General features: G+C 43.1%; 1 protein-coding gene across 1 annotated transcript in view; it reads right to left on the reverse strand.

Moving 5' to 3' along the window:
- Nucleotides 1-19,685, reverse strand: part of LOC137299863 (F-box/LRR-repeat protein 20) — a 112,645-nt gene that overhangs the window by 50,546 nt on the left and 42,414 nt on the right. The window lies entirely within an intron of this gene.

A 19,685-nucleotide genomic window follows, 5' to 3' on the forward strand; every position in this document is an offset into this window, starting at 1 on the left:
TGTGAGAAGATACCTTACAAACAAAATGTAGATGAGAAATATAGTGTGTGTGGCGGGGGGCAGGATATATCCTTTGGGGACTCCAGAGGTAACAGTGCGGGAGCAGGAAGAGGAGCCATTGCGGGAGATCTCTCCACAGATGCTGCCTGACCTGGAGTGTTTCTGTTTTAATTTCAGATTTTCAGCATCTGCAGTATTTTGCTTTTACCTCAATATTCTCAATCCTGATGAAGTGGGGGTGGGGGGGTTGTGAGGAGATACCTTACAACCAAAAGTTATTTAGTTTAGGACAGGGGAAGTACTACGTGATTTTTAAAATGTAGGTACTGTGCGAGCACACTCCCACCATGGCTCTCTGGCGACAGGCAGTGTGTTATTGAGAAGGTCTTGGGTTCCATCCCAGGTTCGTGCAGAATTAACTGATCTTTCGCTTGGATTATAAAGGATGTGGGTAAACAAAGATTAATAAAATTAGTGCAGTTAAATGTTTAACCATTTTCTTTGATGAATCTCAATTGTACCATTCATTTAAGTATTTAACCACTCAAGGGCTGCTTTGGTGACCCAAACAAATCTTTCCTTTAAAAAGGATGTTTACTTCACTAAAGAGAACATTATAATTTTTTATAATTTAGGATGGCTTTGACAAAAAAGGCCCAGCCTACTGAACTAATTTTAATACGACGAAGGAAACTTTATTCCCAGATTTAAAAAGCCTTTTAACGTTTTTCTTATTCCACTTAATAGGATTATTCAAAAATTCACAGGGCACAATTGTCTCAGTTTGGGTGCTGGGAGCAAATGTTAAATGAAGATATGAGATCCTATCTCCCCACCGACCACAAAGCAAACCAGGACAAAATGTAAGGAAATATCGGCTAGGGGAAATTTAGGGTAACCAGGCTTGAAAGGGTTAATTAGTCAAAGCTTTAGACTACTTTTAAATTAAGCCACTGCAGCTGAAGGCACTAACAGCCATGAGAATCTTGTTACTGCAAATTAATGGAGGAATATAATGGTACCCCCACTCTTTTAGACATTCTGGAATGCTGAAGCTAGCCATCTCCTGTAACCTCAGAGTGATTTATAGAGTGATTTATCAACTGCGGGGATTGGGGAACATTGTGCTAGGGATAAGGAGAGATAAGAGGGGCCACAAGGCACTGTCTCTTCAGGGCAAATAAATGTTATCTATATGATTGGGTAAATTAAAAAGGATTATTTTGGAAAATACCTAATTGGATGTATTTTGCCATAGTTCTGTTTTTTTTGGGGGTGTAACAGGGGAGTCTGAGCCTTTGTTAAGTGCAGAGGACAAAAAAGAAAGTCCTGGGCAGGTAAACGAGAATGAGAATACCTGCATGAGGGAACGGGGAACGAGGTCGCAGCTTCTACTCAAAGGACAATGAGGTAATATAATTCTCAACTGTGCTTTGTTAACTACTGCTTAAATACTGTACGGTATTGACCCTTGCTTGTGCTAAATAAAGTCATACGGCTATTAACCATTATGGTGTCAATCTCGAACATTGAAGAGAGTCAAAATTGACTACAAAAAAGTATTTTGATATCTCGACTGAAGCTCTGTAAATACAGCGCTACAAAAGGACTCACAGCTCATGCAGTTATTGTGCAGAAAGTCATGGTGCGGGGACAGCAGTGCTCAAATGAAGACCCCCTGATCTAAGAGCACTGCTCTTCCAGTTCCTATTGGATCTGTTCAAGGCCCAGTAGGGATGGAAGCTGGAGTCTTGCGCTACATCTGACAGCAGCTGTCAGAATCCATGAAAAGTAACACCCTGCACACTGTCGGAGGCGCAGAACTCAGCGACTTAGTCAGTTGTACCACGCGGACTCCTGCCACAGGAAGGTTATCAAGATAAAATAGGCATCAGTAAGACAATCTTTTGATCAGTGCTACTTTACCAGTCGTCACTTGGCTGCTGTCTATTCTAAGTAGGATTGACCATAATGCTATGTTGTGAAGCCCTACTTCAAGAATGTTGGGTATTCAGTAATTACTGTACTCTCCTTCTCCAGCACCTACATTCAAAATATAATTTTCAAGTTGCAAATGTAAGTCAGTGAAAAAGCCGGACATTATAACAAGTTTTAATGCTCATAAATAAAAATAGAAACTCATCATTCATTTAGATCAGGGTGCTCAAACCACAGCTCATAGGCCATCCCAGGCCCTTGAGTCCTGCCAATCCAGCCCACAAACCCATGGCAACTCAAGTTCTACTTGTGCTTCTATTTCTGTCCTGGTTAAATTTGTGGGCCTGGAGGCTTGGAAAGGTCAGTTCTTCCTTAGCTACCTCATTAGTGGATAAATCTCACCTCAAAACTCATTTATTTGTCCATGCTTTTGGTCACCCCTCCTAATATCTCCTCCTTTGTCTCAGAGCCCATTTTTTTCCCCCCCTTATGGCCCTGTGAAGTCCCTTGGGACATTTTTCTGTATTAAAGACTCTATATAAATGCAAGTTGTTCTTGCTGTTGTATTAGTAACTTGATATGTATGCAAATTAATGGGAATGTGGATTTAAACTTTGTTACCTCTTTCTCTCCATGATGTGGAGATGCCGGTGATGGACTGGGGTTGACAATTGTAAACAATTTTACAACACCAAGTTATAGTCCAGCAATTTTATTTTAAATTCACAAGCTTTCGGAGGCTTCCTCCTTCCTCAGGTGAATGTTGTGGAAAAAAACTCTCTACACCTCCTCCCAAAAAGGATCTATGGCAAACACCTAAGCAGCTTGCAAAGTCAAAAAACTTAGGCAATCCTGATTTCCATAGAGCACTGCAGCAACAATTATTCTACCTACACATAGGCACACACATAGAAAGGTAGTGCATGATCATCTGTAATTAACAGCTAATCTCATCAGATCAGCTGGACTCAAGTGTTTTTTTAAAAAAAGTGAGATTCCTAAGAAAAAAGTTTTGACAAGACTTTTTTCTTTGCCTGGGGAGGGAAGCGGACTTTTCCTTAAACGATGTTGCCAGATTTGTTGAGGTCACTGTTCAAAGATAATGTAGAGTAGAATGCTGCAACTTAAAAACTGCTGGTAGGTGGGATGAGGTTAAACCGCAAATAGATCCCCTTTCTGCAAGAACTTTACTGTGGCTTCACTATGGGAACAAACAACAGGCACATAGCAGGAAGGCCTAACACGTACGCTCAGCCAAAGGGAAAATCCAATACCAGAGTCAGCATCCCCAACAACCTTTACACTCACCCAATTGGAAAATCAAACATCGGTGTCAGCATTCCTACTCATCCAATGGGAAAATCCAGTACAAGGGTCAGCATCCCCCACCAACCTAACCACTCCAACCCTGACAATAATTCCTGCATGTCTAATAAAACTGCAAAGTTAATTAAAATTAATAAATCATTTACCTACCTACAATAATGAAACTGAATGGGTCATAAAATTACTTCAAAAGAAACTGCAGAATAACTTCAAAACTCAGCATGGTTTCTCCAAACAACCTTTAACTGAAACAGAATCCTTTGCGAGAAAGCGTGGTGTACACACTAAGCCGTGCACATTTGCATGTCCACGGGTAGATTCAATGCAATTATTACACACACACACACACACACACACACACACACACTCTGGCTTCATCGATCACTCTGCAGAAAACAGGTCCAACTTTGAACCACTTGGTGCTTCACTGCTCAGGGCGTCATCTGAGCCCCTTTTCAGTGCTTGGTCTGATTACTCTGCCATCACGTGAAGCATTCAATGCAATTCACTTTCTTTTTTGCTCTCCTCTCCTAAAGAAGCAGAGTTTTGCTAGGATACAGTTTCACAGGTGCCTACAGTTCTTTGGTACCTTATCCAAATGGCCCTCCTTCAGCGTACGAACCCAGACAGCAAGTGTCGGAAAGCTACTCGAGTGTTGGAAGCTCTCTCACCCGAGCTTAATCTAGTCATCACTTGTAAACAATTTTACAACACCAAGTTATAGTCCAGCAATTTTATTTTAAATTCTAGTCATCACTTAACATCCACGTGTGTTAATTGTATGACTTATATCAATTAATGTTAATTGTATTCAGGTGGTGGGTATCAATTGGGGACACTCTTGTATCCTTTTTATAGGAGCGTTTAGTTAGGGTGTGGTGTGTGTGTATAAGGGGAATCTCGGTGAATAAAGACGCGGAAGCAACTAAAGTCCAGGCTCTAGTATTCTATCCTTCACCACATGGCTATTCAATTTTAACAATATGCATACTTTCAGCAGGAGTCACTGAATAGTGATCAGGAGTAGGAACCCCAACATTCTCCACACCACTCCAGACTGAGAGCAATTACTACACCTGTGAAACCACCCAAGCTGAGGTCACCTTACTCAATGTTGACATTGAACTGAACCTTTCAAGTCTGCATGGCTTAGCTGCACCCTGCTCAGTGCATTTACCAACCATACAGGAAGCATCCCGGTTGAGTTGAAGCATTGCCTCATTCTGTAGAAGCAGAACTACTTTGAAACTACAATTTCACATTCAGGCTGCTGGTACTGTCACTATCTTTGGGTATGGACATAAAGTTAATTGCATGTTTAAAAAAGTAAAACCTGCCCCTTCCTGATCACCTTCACTGCAGTTATTGCTGTTAAACAAGGCAATAAGATTATATTATTCCAACTAATTCCAGTATGAGCTAAATTATACTTGGCACATTTAAATTGGATTCCACAATATATACTCTACAAATCAATAAAAAGAAAGGGATGGAAGGATAAATGTAATTAATCACATCAAACTCTTTGGTGAATTGGGCTCAGAGTATGATTATATACACACTACCTAAGCTGAAACTTCAGTGCAGCACAGGAGAGCTGCATGCAAAGGGTGCAGTCTTTCAGATATGATGCTAAAACATGGCCCAGCCTGCCTGATTGTTCAGGTGAATATCCCATGCTGGTATCTGAAGAACAGGGAACTCCTTGCAGACAATATTCTTTCCTCAACCACCACCAACAAAAATAGACAAACTTATTGTTCATCTCACTGCTGTCTGTTGGACCTTAATTTTGCAAAATGGCTGCCACTTTCACCTACATAACAGTGACCGCACTTCAAAAAGCAATTCATTGCCTATATACTGACATGCACACAAAGCCTCAGTTGTTAAATGAGTTTTGTTCATATAATATATTTTATTACTAGTAACACTGTTCATGGCCAGTTGACGTTTAAGGCTTTCTTTAATATGCAGTTCAGAGACACAGTTAAGAAGCTTGCTCTACAGGGCCACCTGGTGGCCGGGGCCTGAAACTACATCATGACAGCTGGCATTGCAAACTTGAATGGGAATGGTTGACAATTTACAAATGGTAAATTTGGACAGAAAGCATGACCAAAAATCATGACAACAGGGAGCGCATATTCTACGCATGATTTTTAATCAACACATATATATACATATACATATACACACACACCACTTGCTGCCTCGACTAACGCATGGGTACTCGGGAGATATCGGAGCTGCCTGCACATTTGTACCCGTTCCAAAAGTTGATATATTAAGACGCAGAGGAGGAGAAGCAATAAAAATCACCAGGAGGAAGGATGGGGAAGATTCACAACCATCAGTACATTTTATAGTCGTCTTGGCTTGTGTTTAAATGGAGTATATAATTTCATATCACAATGTTTCCACTTGCAGTTGGACTGCCACTCCCTTAGAAGGCAGGGAGGGGAAAAGTGATAGATGTCTCTCTTCAAGCTCAATGTTGGCAGCTTGCTAGTGCTGGCACTCAAATGAAATATCAATCATTTATCACCACTTCCCAATTGTAAAAATCCCACCCACAGTGTGCACAATGTCACAAACTAGAGAAATGCAGCCGCTCTCAGTATTTCCACTTCTAGCCCCTGGGCAGCAGCTTCTCCAACTCTCAATATGATCCACAAGAACCGATGGTACTAAAGAGACCAACGACAACTTGCATCTATATGTAATGTTGAAAACATCTCATGGCACTTTACAAAAAGGGGGGGGGGGGGGGGAAAGAGGGGAAACAAAATGGTAAAATAAAGAAACCAATGCCAAGCTATGGAGAAAGGACATGTTTTGAGAAGATTTTTGAAGATGGAAAGGGGGAAGGTTTTAGGAAAGGAATTCGAGAGGGTGGGGCCAAGGCACTGAAGGCTCTGCCGCCAATAGTGCGGCGAAGGGAGGGCAGGTTGCACAAAAGGTCAGAGTCGGAGAACCAAATAGGGTGGGAAGGCTGGAGGCATTCGGAGATAGGGCAAGATCATGCAGGGATCTAAGGATGAAAATTTTCAATTTAATGCACTAGGGAATGAGCAGCCAATATAGGTCAGCGAGGACATGTTACAGAATGTAAAGTCTTGGACAAGTTGAAGTTTATGGAGAGTGGAGGATAGAGGATGAGAAGCCAGTAAGGAGCACATAGGAGAAATCAAGTCTCGAGGTGACAAAAGCACAAGGGTTTTCAGCAGTGGTCGGGCTGAGACAGACAATGTTGCAGAGGTGGAAGTAAGCAGTTTCAGTCATGTATAGGCTGTGGGGTTTCAAGCGGAGCTCTGAGTCAAACAGGATGCCAGTGTTTTGTGTGTCTAGTTCAGCCTTTATGACAAAGGCCCGAAACTATGGCTTCCTGATGGTCAGTTGGAGGAAGTTTTGACTCACCCACAACTTGATGAGACACAGGCAGTCTAACAGCACAGAAGCGGTTGTAAGGTCAATGGAAGCGGTGTAAAGGTAGAGCTGGGACATACAGCATGCATATGGAAGCCAACACTCTACCAATAGACGATATTATGGAGTGGCAGCATGTAGTCGAGAAAATGGAAGGGGACTCTAGAGCTGACTCTGCAGGCGCAGGAAGGAAATCATTGCTGGAAATGCACTGGCTGCATTCGGACAAGTAGAAGTGGAACTATGCAAGGGCAATCCAACGGAGCTAGATAACAGAGGGGAAACAATGGAGAAAGATGGCATGGTTGACCACTTGAAACAACGCGAAGAAGTCAAGGAAGGAAAACATACTGTGGTCACAGTCACAGAAGATGCCACTCGGGACTTTAGGGAGTCTCAGTGCAGGGCTGAAGCCAAACTGAAGGGATCTGAACTGCGATTTTTGGGAGAGGTAGGTGTGGCGCTGGGAGGTAGACATATTTGAGGAGGAAAAGAAGTTAGAGATGGGCAGTAGCTGGAGGGTACAGTTGGTTTTATGGTGGAATTATTGAGGAAGGAGTGATGATGCCAGTTGTGAGGAGAAGGAGGGTGCCCGTGTAAAGGGAGACATTAAAAATGTTGGCAAGTAAAGGGGCCAAGAGGGGAAATTGGGTGGCATGGAATTGAGGGAGTTGCAGGCAAGTCTCATGGAACAGATGAGCTTGGAGATGGCAGCAGAGGAAAGATGGGAGAGAAATTGCAGAGAGATGGAGAATTGGAACAAGGTGGATGTAGACTGGGATGGGCGAAAGAAAAAATAATGACAACCTCATGTAAGAAATCCACAAACTCTACGCACTTGATATTGGGGATGGAAGTGAAAGAACCGGGGGGAAAAAAAAGTTGAGGAGATCATTTGCCATAGAGAAAAGAAGCCTTTGGATGCTCTTGCCCTGCAGAATGATCCAGGAGGGGGAGGATGGTTTGGTTGAGGAAAGCGAGACACAGTAATGATCAACATGGGCAATGAACCAGACTTCACTGTTCCAGTAAGGAAGGTTTTCTTTGTATGCTCTCATATCGCGTGCACACACTGTGGACTCTTCTCAAATCCCCATTGGGGATCGATCTTTTTGAGGAAATTGTTTATACACTTTGAGAAAATATCCTAGATAAAGCTACATTCATTAGTTCCCATGTTGAATGTATGGAATGTTGGTGTGGGAGGCCTAAATGAGAAATGAACTAAAAATGGGAAAAGCTGGACGGTCAGCACCTGAAAGGGGACTGAAATACCGTGCTCTGATGAAGGGCGTCACCAAAACATTAACCTGCCATCTCTCTTTCAGATGCTAACTGGTCTGCTGCATATCTCCAGCACTTTGTTTTAATTTGATATTCGCTTACCCAGGTGATGCAGTCAGCAGCTGTGTCGTCGCACTGGCTGTCTTGAGATGTCAACACAATTGCTAGCTTTTGCTGTTCTAACATAGTGATGTTCCTACATTACAGCAATGACTACACTTCAAAAGTGCTTCATTGGCTGTAAAGCACTTTGGGACGCACTGTAGATACAAGTCTTTCTTTCTTCCTGACAATATCGGCATGACAGACTCCATAAGTTGATCACACATCTCGAACAAATGCAATCTTTTTGTCCCAGCAAGTTTTTCAAACTAAGAGGTTCTTTAATAGTAATTTGTATATAATGTGTTGGGATATAAAAGCTGTACTCATCCAGAAGGGTGCAGGTTTATATTTACAATACTAGAGAAATTTACAGTGAACTTACTCTGGCTTAACTCAAATAACCAGTAAACAATGATGCATTAAAGTGGCCCATCTAGATGGGCAGATAGATACCACAATCAGAACCACTAACCTATTGCTACTGACAAAACAAAAGAAAGAGTATATTTTTCTCCTCTTTCTTCCCCCCCACCCCCCCACAATTTTCTCCTGGTCATGTTGGAGGGAGGGTGATCTGCTCCAAGATCATTGTCATTGCTGCTCTAAAGACATTTTTACTCCTGATGATGTCCAGTCCTGGTGAGCAGGTCTCTCGCAGTTAACTGCACTGGCAAATGTAACCAAACTAGCATCAGAGGGTTCCATGGCAGCAAGAGAGCCACTTTTCCTCGTGGGTGTTGGCAGAATTTCGATTTCCTCAGCTGGCCTACTGAACCTGCCATGCCAGTTTGGTACATCAAAAAACATCATTTATATAGCGTCTTTGACGACCTCGGGACGTCTCAAAGCGCTTTACAGCCAATGAAGTACTTTTGAAATGTAGTTACTGTTGTAATGGAGGAAACAAGGCAACCAATTTACAAACAGCTACGCCCCACAAACAGGCAGCTACGCCCCACAAACAGGCAGCTACGCCCCACAAACAGGCAGCTACGCCCCACAAACAGGCAGCTACGCCCCACAAACAGGCAGCTACGCCCCACAAACAGGCAGCTACGCCCCACAAACAGGCAGCTACGCCCCACAAACAGGCAGCTACGCCCCACAAACAGACAGCTACGCCCCAATGATCAGATAATCTATTTTGGTGATGTTGATTGAGGGATAAATATTGGCCAGGGCACCGGGAGAACTCCCCTACTCTTCTTCAAATAGTGCTGTGGGATCTTTTACATCCATCTGCGAGAGGAAACAGAGCCTTGGTTTAACGTCTCATGCAAAAGACAGCAGCGTGCTGCATTGTGATGTGATGCCAATCCCAATGACAATCCCACGTGCGCAGACCAGCAAATATCTCAGCCTCGGCATGCAGGTACCATGCACGAGAAAAAGGGTTGGTCTCTAATTTGGGAGCTGCCTTATGCAGAGACTAGAATTAGTTGACAGTCCAACTGCGGGAGAGCGGGGCACACAGATAATTTTGGAATCACTCTGCTGGGACCCACACCTGTACAAAAACTGAACCAACTTATAACCAAAGTGCAGGAGTCTAGCCCAAGGTAACTAACCTCTGTTGAACAGCTGCTTCAGACAGGAGACTGAAAACTTAGCCATGTGAAGAATCACAAGAACAAATCTACATTGTACCACTCTACTGCATAGCTTGGTGAGTGCTAATGAACTCTGTTAATTGTTAGCAAAATAACAAAAGGCCAAGACCTTTACAAAGGTTTACAAACACATCTTACCTGATAATGTCATCACATTATCCAGGTTTTAACTATATCAAGAATTATTCCTAAAGCCATCTTACAGAAGGTAAAGCTGAAACAATGAATGATTTCACTAATCAATTATTCAATGAATTAAAGCAATTTTTTTTACAGTAGTGCATCAGGGCTGACTCAGGATGCATCTCTAAGAGTTGCCTTGTATCTCCCAGCATACACAGAAGTCTGAGTAGCAGGTGCTATAACCACCATGCCCTCCTCCGCCAACCACAGCCCAATTAAAACTGCATTTGATGGGATAACTCCGAGGATTTGTCAGCATCCATTTGTTGGCATTACACAAGTGGATCCTTTATGATAAAAACATGTCAGCATGAATCTCAATTAATTCAGCAGTTTTGTGACTATCACATTTCAACATAAAAGACAGCACACTAGAGAACACTGCTCTGATCAGCGAGGGATCAGGAAGACCTCCCGATGAGATCACTTTGATGCTTATTTCTAAAAGTTGGAATCCCTGAACTAATCAGATTACATTTCCTGAAATATCTCTACATTAAGGGTAGGCAGATTTAAATTGACTTCATCCTTCTTTGCTGATCCAAATTGATTACGGGATTTCAGATGTTCTTTCAGCCTCTCGACAACCTACTTTTTTATTTTTATTTTAAAAAATAATAGTCCTTACATTTAGGATTCACAAGATGGATGACGAGTACTGCCTTCTAGCTTTAACTAAATATTGAGATAGCAAGGGTTCCATAACTAAGTCAAGGAATTTGACAAGGCAAAAAATGCCCAAAATGGCAAAAGACCCGGGCAGTTCCGAGGATTATTAATTTTTTTTTTTGCAAGTGAGGCTCAATCCCAATCAGATTGTCTTCACCGGCACAGAAATCAGATTGTCTTCACCGGCACAGAAACCAGGTTGCTGATTAAATTTGAACTCCTAGTGTTCTGCCTCAATCTGCCTCCGTAGTACGGAAGGAAGTTTCCAACAGGCTATTTTAAAAACCGCTGCAGTACCACACATTTACACAGCATCTTTCGACGTAGTAAAGTGCCCCAATTACTTCACAAAGGCACGGGCACCAAAGCCTTGGCACAGGAGTTTATAGAGGGGTGACCAAAAGTTTGATCGAAGGGATGGCCTTTAAAAACCTTCTTAAATGCAACGAGAGAAGTAGAGAGGCCGAAGTTTAGGGAGGGAGTTCCAGAGAGTAGGCCGAAATGGCCGAAGACTCTGCCACCATTGGAGGGGCAGAAAGATGCAAGTGTTCAGATCACCAGCACTGTTCAAAATCAAAACCTGAACCAATGTGCTGGACACATTGGGGGAGTACTTCGAATAGAAAATACTCCCCCCACAACTTTCTGTCTCTTAAGTTTTATTTACAATAAAGTATGCAGTTGTAGTTAATTACTCCTTTAAAATATGCACCAAGTTATATATTTCCATCAGACTCAAGTATCTTTGAAAGGAATTGCAATTATTTGAAATTTCACCTCTATAAATACTCCCAACTCATTAGTACCCATTACAGATGTACACAACAGGGGTTGGGGCATGGAACATTAGCATCTGGAGTATCAACACAAAATACGAAAAATGGACGGGTGGGTGTAGAAAACTACTTTGCACAAGAACAACTTAACTTCAGTTGCTCCGCTAGATACACTGTTGGATAATCACAGTGAGATCAGGTCTGAGCTCCAAGCCGAGCAGTAATTACATTTTTTTATATTAATATTTAAAACATTTTATTAAGCACACCAAGCACAAATCTTCCTCAGGCATATCTAAATGAGGAAATGGCTCAGACATCAGAGAAACAGCTAAACTCAGTTTTCACAAGAAAAAGAATCTCTTTCAAGTAAATGCTCTGTAAACTTCAGCTCATCCATAACTCTGTTGCCCGTATCCTATCCTGCAACAAGTCCCGCTCACCCATTATCTCTGTCCTTGTTGCCTATCTTAGCTCCTGGTCAGTCAACACCTCAAATTTAAAGCTATCATCCTGGTGTTTAAAGCCTTTCATGGCCATGGCCTTGTCCTTTCCTACCTCCATAACCTTCTCCAGCTGTACAGCACCACCCCTCAATCGCCCAATTCTTCATTCCTCTGACGTAGCCTCTCATGCATAAGAACATAAGAAATAGGAGCGGGAGCAGGCCATACAGCCCCTTGAGCCTGCCCTGCCATTCAATAAAATCAAGGCTGATCTTCAACCGCAACTCCACTTTCCTGCCCAATCCCCATATCCCTTGATTCCCTTAGATGCCAAAAATCTATCTCTCTCAGCCTTGAATACACTCAATGACTCAGCATCCTCAGTCCTCTGAGGTAGAGAATTCCAAAGATTCACAACCCTCAGTGAAGAAATTCCTCATCTCAGTCTAAAATGGCCAACCCCTTACCCTGAGACTATGCCCCCTCGTTCTAGACTCGACAGCCAGGGGAAACAACCTCTCAGCATCGACCCGGTCAAGCCCCCCCTCAGAATCTTAAGTTTCAATGAGATCACCTCTCATTCTTCTAATTTCCAGAGAGTATAGGCCCATTCTACTCAATCTCTCCTCATAGGACAACCCTGTCATCCCAGGAATCAATCTAGTGAAACTTCGTTGCACTGCCTCCAAGGCAATTATATCCTTCCTTAGATAAGGAGACCAAAACTGTACACAGTACTCTAGATGTGGTCTCACCAATGCCCTGTACAACTGTAGCAAGATTTCCTTACTCTTGTACTCCAACCCCCTTGCAATAAAGGCCAACATGCCATTTACATTCCTAATTGCTTGCTGTACCTGCATGCTAACTTACTGTGTTTCTTGTACGAGGACACCCAGATCTCTCTAAACACCAACATTTAATAGTTTCCCAGCATTTAAAAAAAAAATTCTGCTTTTCTATGTCCCCTCCTTTTGCCGTACCATTTGTGGCCGTGCCTTCAGCTGCCTAGGCTCCACGCTCTGGAATTCCCTCCCTTAACCTCACTGCCTTTCCGCCTCCCTCTCATCTTTAAGACCCTCCTTAAAAGCCACCTCCTTGACCAAGTCACCCCTCCCCATATATTTAAAATTGATTTGTTTTCATTACATCTCTATGAAGCATATAGAGTTTTTTTCTACATTGAAAGGAATTATATAAATGTGAGTTGTTGTTGACAGCAAACTTCTCCCATCAGGCAAGCCTGCATATTTGCTCCCTGTGTCATAATATCTATGGCTCAACATGCATGCCTTGTTAAATACTTAGAATTTCAGATGCTGCAAATGCTTGCCAGTGGCTGTAATAGTTAATAGGACACATAGCAAAAAAAGGTATTAATTTGGTACTGATTGCAGTAAAGTTCCCGAGCTGGATCTCGTTACCGTCCCACCTAGGGTTGCCAACTCTGGTTGGACGTATTCCTGGAGGTTTCATCATACGACCTCCCATGTCCCACTTCCCCACCTCCACCACTGGTCTACCGCCTTCCCAAGCCAATTGAGAAGTGAACAAACTCTTCATTTCCTGAATGGATGATTCTCAACTTCAATCAAACAGCCCTTTTTCTCATCTCCGATTTTAAAAAAAAATATAATTAATAAGCAAACAAGTGTTCAAAGAAAATTTTAAAAAGCACATCATTCTTTTAATGTCCCGATGATTTTTCTCCAGGATTGCTCGCACCAGTGCCCTGGAAATCAATTTTCAATTCCTGGAGACTCCAGGACAATCTTGGAGGTTGGCAGTCCTATTCCCACCACTACTAGGAACAGGAATTTATCAGCAATTTGTCAGGCTCAATAAAAAATGGAATGACAAGAGGCCTATTAAATCTATCCCTGCCAAAGTTCATCTTAGACCAGTTGCTTTCTTTAGTCTGTCATTTTTGAGGTCTCAGAAACACACTTTACATGATCATTCCTATCTCCTCTTTTACCTTTCAAATTCTACTTGCAACAAGATATTCATCCAATTCTTCTTTAAAGCCGTCTATTAGCAATATTAATTGCTTTGCTGGGCATCTTTTCCACATAGCCACAATTTTTTGGGGAAAATCTTTCTAATCTCATTCTATGCTCACAGTCCGAGTGAAATAACCTGCTTGTGTCTACAATATTCATTCACTCAGCATCTTAAAAACCTGCATCATATCACGTCTCAATCTTTTCTCTAGGAAAAAGCAAGTTCACCTGAGTCTCTTCATAGCTTACAGTCCCAAGTCTCATCTAAATCCCTTCCACCACAATGTTTTTTTTAATTGAAATGTAGATGCCCAGATAGCATAAAATATTCCAACTGTGACCTAACCAAAGATCCACACATTTAAATATTGGCTATTTATAATCAAGAGGAAAAAAGAACTTCCATTATATATCACCAGATTACATCTGCCATAACGCCCCAAGCCGCTTCGCATATAATGAATTATTTTCAAGTTCAGTCACCGTTGCTAGATAGACAATTGTGGCAATCATTTTACATGCAGTGAGGTCTTACAAGTAGAAATTAGATCACTGACTAGTTAATCTGTGTTTTTTTTTACGGTGTTGCTTGAGGGAAGAATGTGGGTCAGGACATCAGGAGAACTTCGTATTTGCCTTTATATAGTGCCTTAGGATCTTTAACGCTCCCTTGAACCACTTGAAGAGGCAGAGAGGAACTTTTTTTTAAAAAATACCTCATCCAAAGTACAGCACTTCTGACAATGTAACACTCCCTCAGTAATGCACAGAAGGATCAGCTTTTTTTAAATTCATTCATGGGATGTGGGTGTCGCTGGCAAGGCCGGCATTTATTGCCCATCCCTAATTGCCCTCAAGAAGGTGGTGAGCCGCCATCTTGAACCACTGCAGTCTGTGTGGTGAAGGTTCTCCCACAGTGCTGTTAGGAAGGGAGTTCCAGGATTTTGACCCAGCGACGACGAACGAACAGCGATATATTTCCAAGTCGGGATGGTGTGTGACTTGGAGGGGAACGTGCAGGTGGTGTTGTTCCCATGTACCTGCTGCTCTTGTCCTTCTAGGTGGTAGAGGTCGTGGGTTTGGGAGGTGCTGTCGAAGAAGCCTTGGCGAGTTGCTGCAGTGCATCCTGTGGATGGTACACACTGCAGCCACTGTGCGCCGGTGGTGAAGGGAGTGAAGGGAGTGAATGTTTAGGGTGGTGAAAGGGGAGCCAATCAAGCGGGCTGCATTGTCCTGGATGATGTCGAGCTTCTTGAGTGTTGTTGGAGCTGCACTCATCCAGGCAAGTGGAGAGTATTCCATCACACTCCTGACTTGTGCCTTGTAGATGGTGGAAAGGCTTTGGGGAGTCAGGAGGTGAGTCACTCGCCGCAGATTACCCAGCCTCTGGCCTGCTCTTGTAGCCAGTTAAGTTTCTGGTCAATGGTGACCCCCAGGATGTTGATGGTGGGGGACTCGGTGATGGTAATGCCATTGAATGTCAAGGGGAGGTGGTTAGACTCTCTCTTGTTGGAGATGGTCATTGCCTGGCACTTGTCTGGCACGATTGTTACTTGCCACTTATGAGCCCAAGCCTGGATGTTGTCCAGGTCTTGCTGCATGCGGGCTCGGACTGCTTCATTATTTGAGGGGTTGCGAATGGAACTGAATGCTCTGCAATCATCAGCGAATATCCCCATTTCTGACCTTATAATGGAGGGAAGGTCATTGATGAAGCAGCTGAAGATGGTTGTGCCTAGGACACTGCCCTGAGGAACTCCTGCAGCAATGCCCTGCGGCTGAGATGATTGGCCTCCAACAACCACTACCATCTTCCTTTGTGCTAGGTATGACTCCAGCCACTGGAGAGTTTTCCCTGATTCCCACTGACTTCAATTTTACTAGGGCTCCTTGGTGCCACACTCAGTCAAATGCTGCCTTGATGTCAAGGGCAGTCACTTTCATCTCATCTCTGGAATTCAGCTCTTTTGTCCATGTTTGGACCAAGGCTGTAATGAGGTCTGGAGCCGAGTGGTCCTGGCGGAACCCAAACCGAGCATCGGTGAGCAGGTTATTGGTGAGTAAGTGCCGCTTGATGGAAGCTTTGCTGATGATTGAGAGTAGACTGATGGGGCGGTAATTGGCCGGATTGGATTTGTCCTGCTTTTTGTGGACAGGACATACCTGGGCAATTTTCCACATTGTCAGGTAGATGCCTGTGTTGTAGCTGTACTGGAACAGCTTGGCCAGAGGCGCAGCTAGTTCTTCAGCACTACAGCTGGGATGTTGTCGGGGCCCATAGCCTTTGCTGTATCCAGTGCACTCAGCCGTTTCTTGATATCACATGGAGTGAATCGAATTGGCTGAAGACTGGTTTCTGTGATGGTGGGGATATCGGGAGGAGGCAGAGATGGATCATCCACTCGGCACTTCTGGCTGAAGATGGTTGCAAACGCTTCAGCCTTGTCTTTTGCACTCGCGTGCTATATTCCGCCATCATTGAGGATGGGGATGTTTACAGAGCCTCCTTCTCCCGTTAGTTGTTTAATTGTCCACCACCATTCACGACTGGATGTGGCAGGACTGCAGAGCTTTGATCTGATCCGTTGGTTGCGGAATTGCTTAGCTCTGTCTGTAGTATGTTGCTTCCACTGTTTAGCATGCATGTAGTCCTGAGTTGTAGCTTGACCAGGTTGGCACCTCATTTTTAGGTATGCCTGGTGCTGCTCCTGGCATGCTCTTCTACACTCCTCATTGAACCAGGGTTGAGCCCCTGGCTTGTTGGTAATGGTAGAGTGAGGAATATGCTGGGCCATGAGGTTAGATATTGTGCTGGAATACAATTCTGCTGCTGATGGCCCACAGCGCCTCATGGATGCCCAGTTTTGAGCTGCTAAATCTGTCCTGAATCTATCCCATTTAGCACGGTGGTAGTGCCACACAACACATTGGATGGTATCCTCAGTGTGAAGACGGGACTTCGTCTCCACGAGGACTGTGCGGTGGCCACTCCTACCAATGCTGTCATGGACAGAAGCATTTGCGACAGGTAGATTGGTGAGGACGAGGTCAAGTAAGTTTTTCCCTCATGTTGGTTCGCTCACCACCTGCTGCAGGCCCAGTCTAGCAGCTATGTCCTTCAGGACTCGGCCAGCTCAGTCAGTAGTGGTGCTACCGAGCCACTCTTGGTGATAGACATTGAAGTCCCCCACCCAGAGTACATTCTGTGCCCTTGCTACCCTCAGTGCTTCCTCCAAGTGGTGTTCAACATGGAGGAGGACTGATTCATCAGCTGAGGGAGGGCGGTAGATGGTAATCAGCAGGAGGTTTCCTTGCCCATGTCTGACCTGATGCCATGAGATTTCATGGGGTCCAGAGTCAATGTTGAGGATTCCCAGGGCCACTCCCTCCTGACTGTATATCACTGTACCGCTACCTCTGGTCGGTCTTTCCTGCCGGTGGGACAGGACATACCCAGGGATGGTGATGGAAGAGTCTGGGACGTTGAGCTGAGATTATATATTCAAATCTTGAACCAATGACCTTCTGACTCAGGAGGTGAGAGTACTAGCAACTGAGCCAAGCTGACACTTGTCCTCAAGACACATCTCAACACATGATTCAAGTCAAGAACTCAACATTGGGTGGATATCTTCAGTAAATGGTCAATCAACACATCCAAATCTTATTCCACCTTAACTACCAAACTTTCCTTAATCACGTGCAAAATGTGGAACTCACTACCACAGAGGGGTTGAGGTGAAAAGTATTGATACATTTAAGAGGAAGCTAGGTAAGTACATGAGGGAGAAAGGAATAGGATATGTTGATAGTGTGGTATGAAGTACGGTGAAAGGAAGCTTGTGTGGAGCATAAACACCAGCATAGACCTGTTGGGCCGAGCGGCTTGTTTCTGTGCTGTAAAATTCTATGTAAAATTCAGGTTTCCTGCACCAAGCATGGTTTATCTTGCATTTATCCACATTAAAATCCAACTGCCACTCCATAACACATCTATTTACTTGTCCCAGAATCCTTTAAATGCCATTCTCTTGTATTGGTCATACAAAATCAGCAAACTTTTTATTACAATTGGACATTTTCCACAAACGTCACGAATAGTCGGAGCCCTAGAAGAAATCCACAGATCTCCACTGATAACTACACTCCAGCCCCAGACAAAGCCTTTTCCATTTGTCACCACCTGCTTTACTAAACAGTTTTCCATAAATTTCGTGGATTGTAATTTTCTTCACGAGTCTCAAATGTAGAAACTTGTCAAAAATTCAAAATTTGCTCGCGAGTACATATCGATTCTTTCTCTTCGTGCCCCAACCCCAAACAGCCCAATTCTAGTTACAAGTGACCAACGCTGCTAGAAGGTGTGCAAGATGGACCCGGAGGACGAGCTTGTTGATTTTCTCTTCCTCAGTCTCCCGAAGATATTTGTAAACAATTTTACAACACCAAGTTATAGTCCAGCAATTTTATTTGAAATTCACAAGCTTTTGGAGGCTTCCTCCTTCCTCAGGTGAATTCAAATACAATTGCCTCCGAAAGCTTGTGAATTTCAAATAAAATTGCTGGACTATAACTTGGTGTTGTAAAGTTGTTTACAATTGTCAACCCCAGTCCATCACCGGCATCTCCACATCCCGAAGATATGCCCTTGCTCAGCAACTAACAGACAGCACAGCTGTGACCAGTATTTCAAAGTGGGGGAATCATGAACTTGCCACTCTATGACACACGATTCTACTTACACCGCCACTTATGCCACAACTCATTTATAAAACAGCATTTTTGTGATAAACGCATGTTATGCCTGCAGTGTGTACATTCCATACCGCCTACAGCACAATAGTCTCCAATTACAAAAATACTTCTTGGTATTTTTCCCAAGGACTAAATGCTTAAAAAAAACAAAACTGTGTTTCCTGAGTATTTTAATAATAATTTGGTGTTCAATTCAATCCTGTTTCCTGCACAAATTATTTTTGGCAACCGGCAAAGTGAAGCACAAGGAATGTTTTGAGGAAAAATAACACAAACAGGTTGGATATTGTCTCTTTAAATTCCCAGAATCCAGTCTGGTGTTTCCTAGCACCATTTCCCCAGTACACAGAACAAAAAGGTAAGTTTTATGTGGACTCGCATTACTGTTAACACCAAGTAAATAAACATTCTCCTTGCTTCTTTTTACTTTAGAAGTAAAGCAGAGAAGTGCCGCACCTTCCTACTCCTTTCCTCATATTCCTACTGACTCGTGCTTCATTATCGCATTGCACCTCCCATCTCACCACTTTTCTAAAATAGATTATCTTAACTGCACTATCCCTACATAATTCAAACCTTTTTTCAAAAAGAAAATCTTTGTATAAGTACCTTAGGTGTCGAAGTGCTTCACATACTTTGACTGTGATCTGCGCAAATTCAGTAGCCATTTAAATAGCCAACACCTCTAGCAAGAATGGGGACTAATTAATTGGTTTCTGGTGGTGGAGACGGAAGAATGTTGGGAGAACTCCCTGCTGTGCTTTGATTAATGCCAAGGAATTTTAATGCCATCTGACCCACCAGAAATGGCAGATGGAACTTCAGTTCAAAGGGTAGCACCTCCAACAACGCAGCAGCCTGCACTCGAGTGTCCGTCTAAATTATGTCTTCAAGTCCTAGAGTGAAGTCACAACCTTCTGACTCAGGCAAAAGCACCATCAATTGAGCCAAGCTAACACTCCGAGGTTTAGGAGTTATAGGACAAAATAACAAGTGTCAAACATAAGTTTTTTTGTACACATCAAATCAATACTTTGGACTAAATCTTTGTCAAAGAGCCTGCAGTTCTCCTGAAATAATGCCTTCCTTGTTAATGTTGCACAGAATGATGGAAAATAACGAGAAATTAAGCTATATTTTAAAATATTAAAAAAACAGTAG

The sequence above is a fragment of the Heptranchias perlo genome, chromosome 30 (genome assembly GCF_035084215.1).
Source record: "Heptranchias perlo isolate sHepPer1 chromosome 30, sHepPer1.hap1, whole genome shotgun sequence".
NCBI classification, from domain to species: domain Eukaryota; kingdom Metazoa; phylum Chordata; class Chondrichthyes; order Hexanchiformes; family Hexanchidae; genus Heptranchias; species Heptranchias perlo.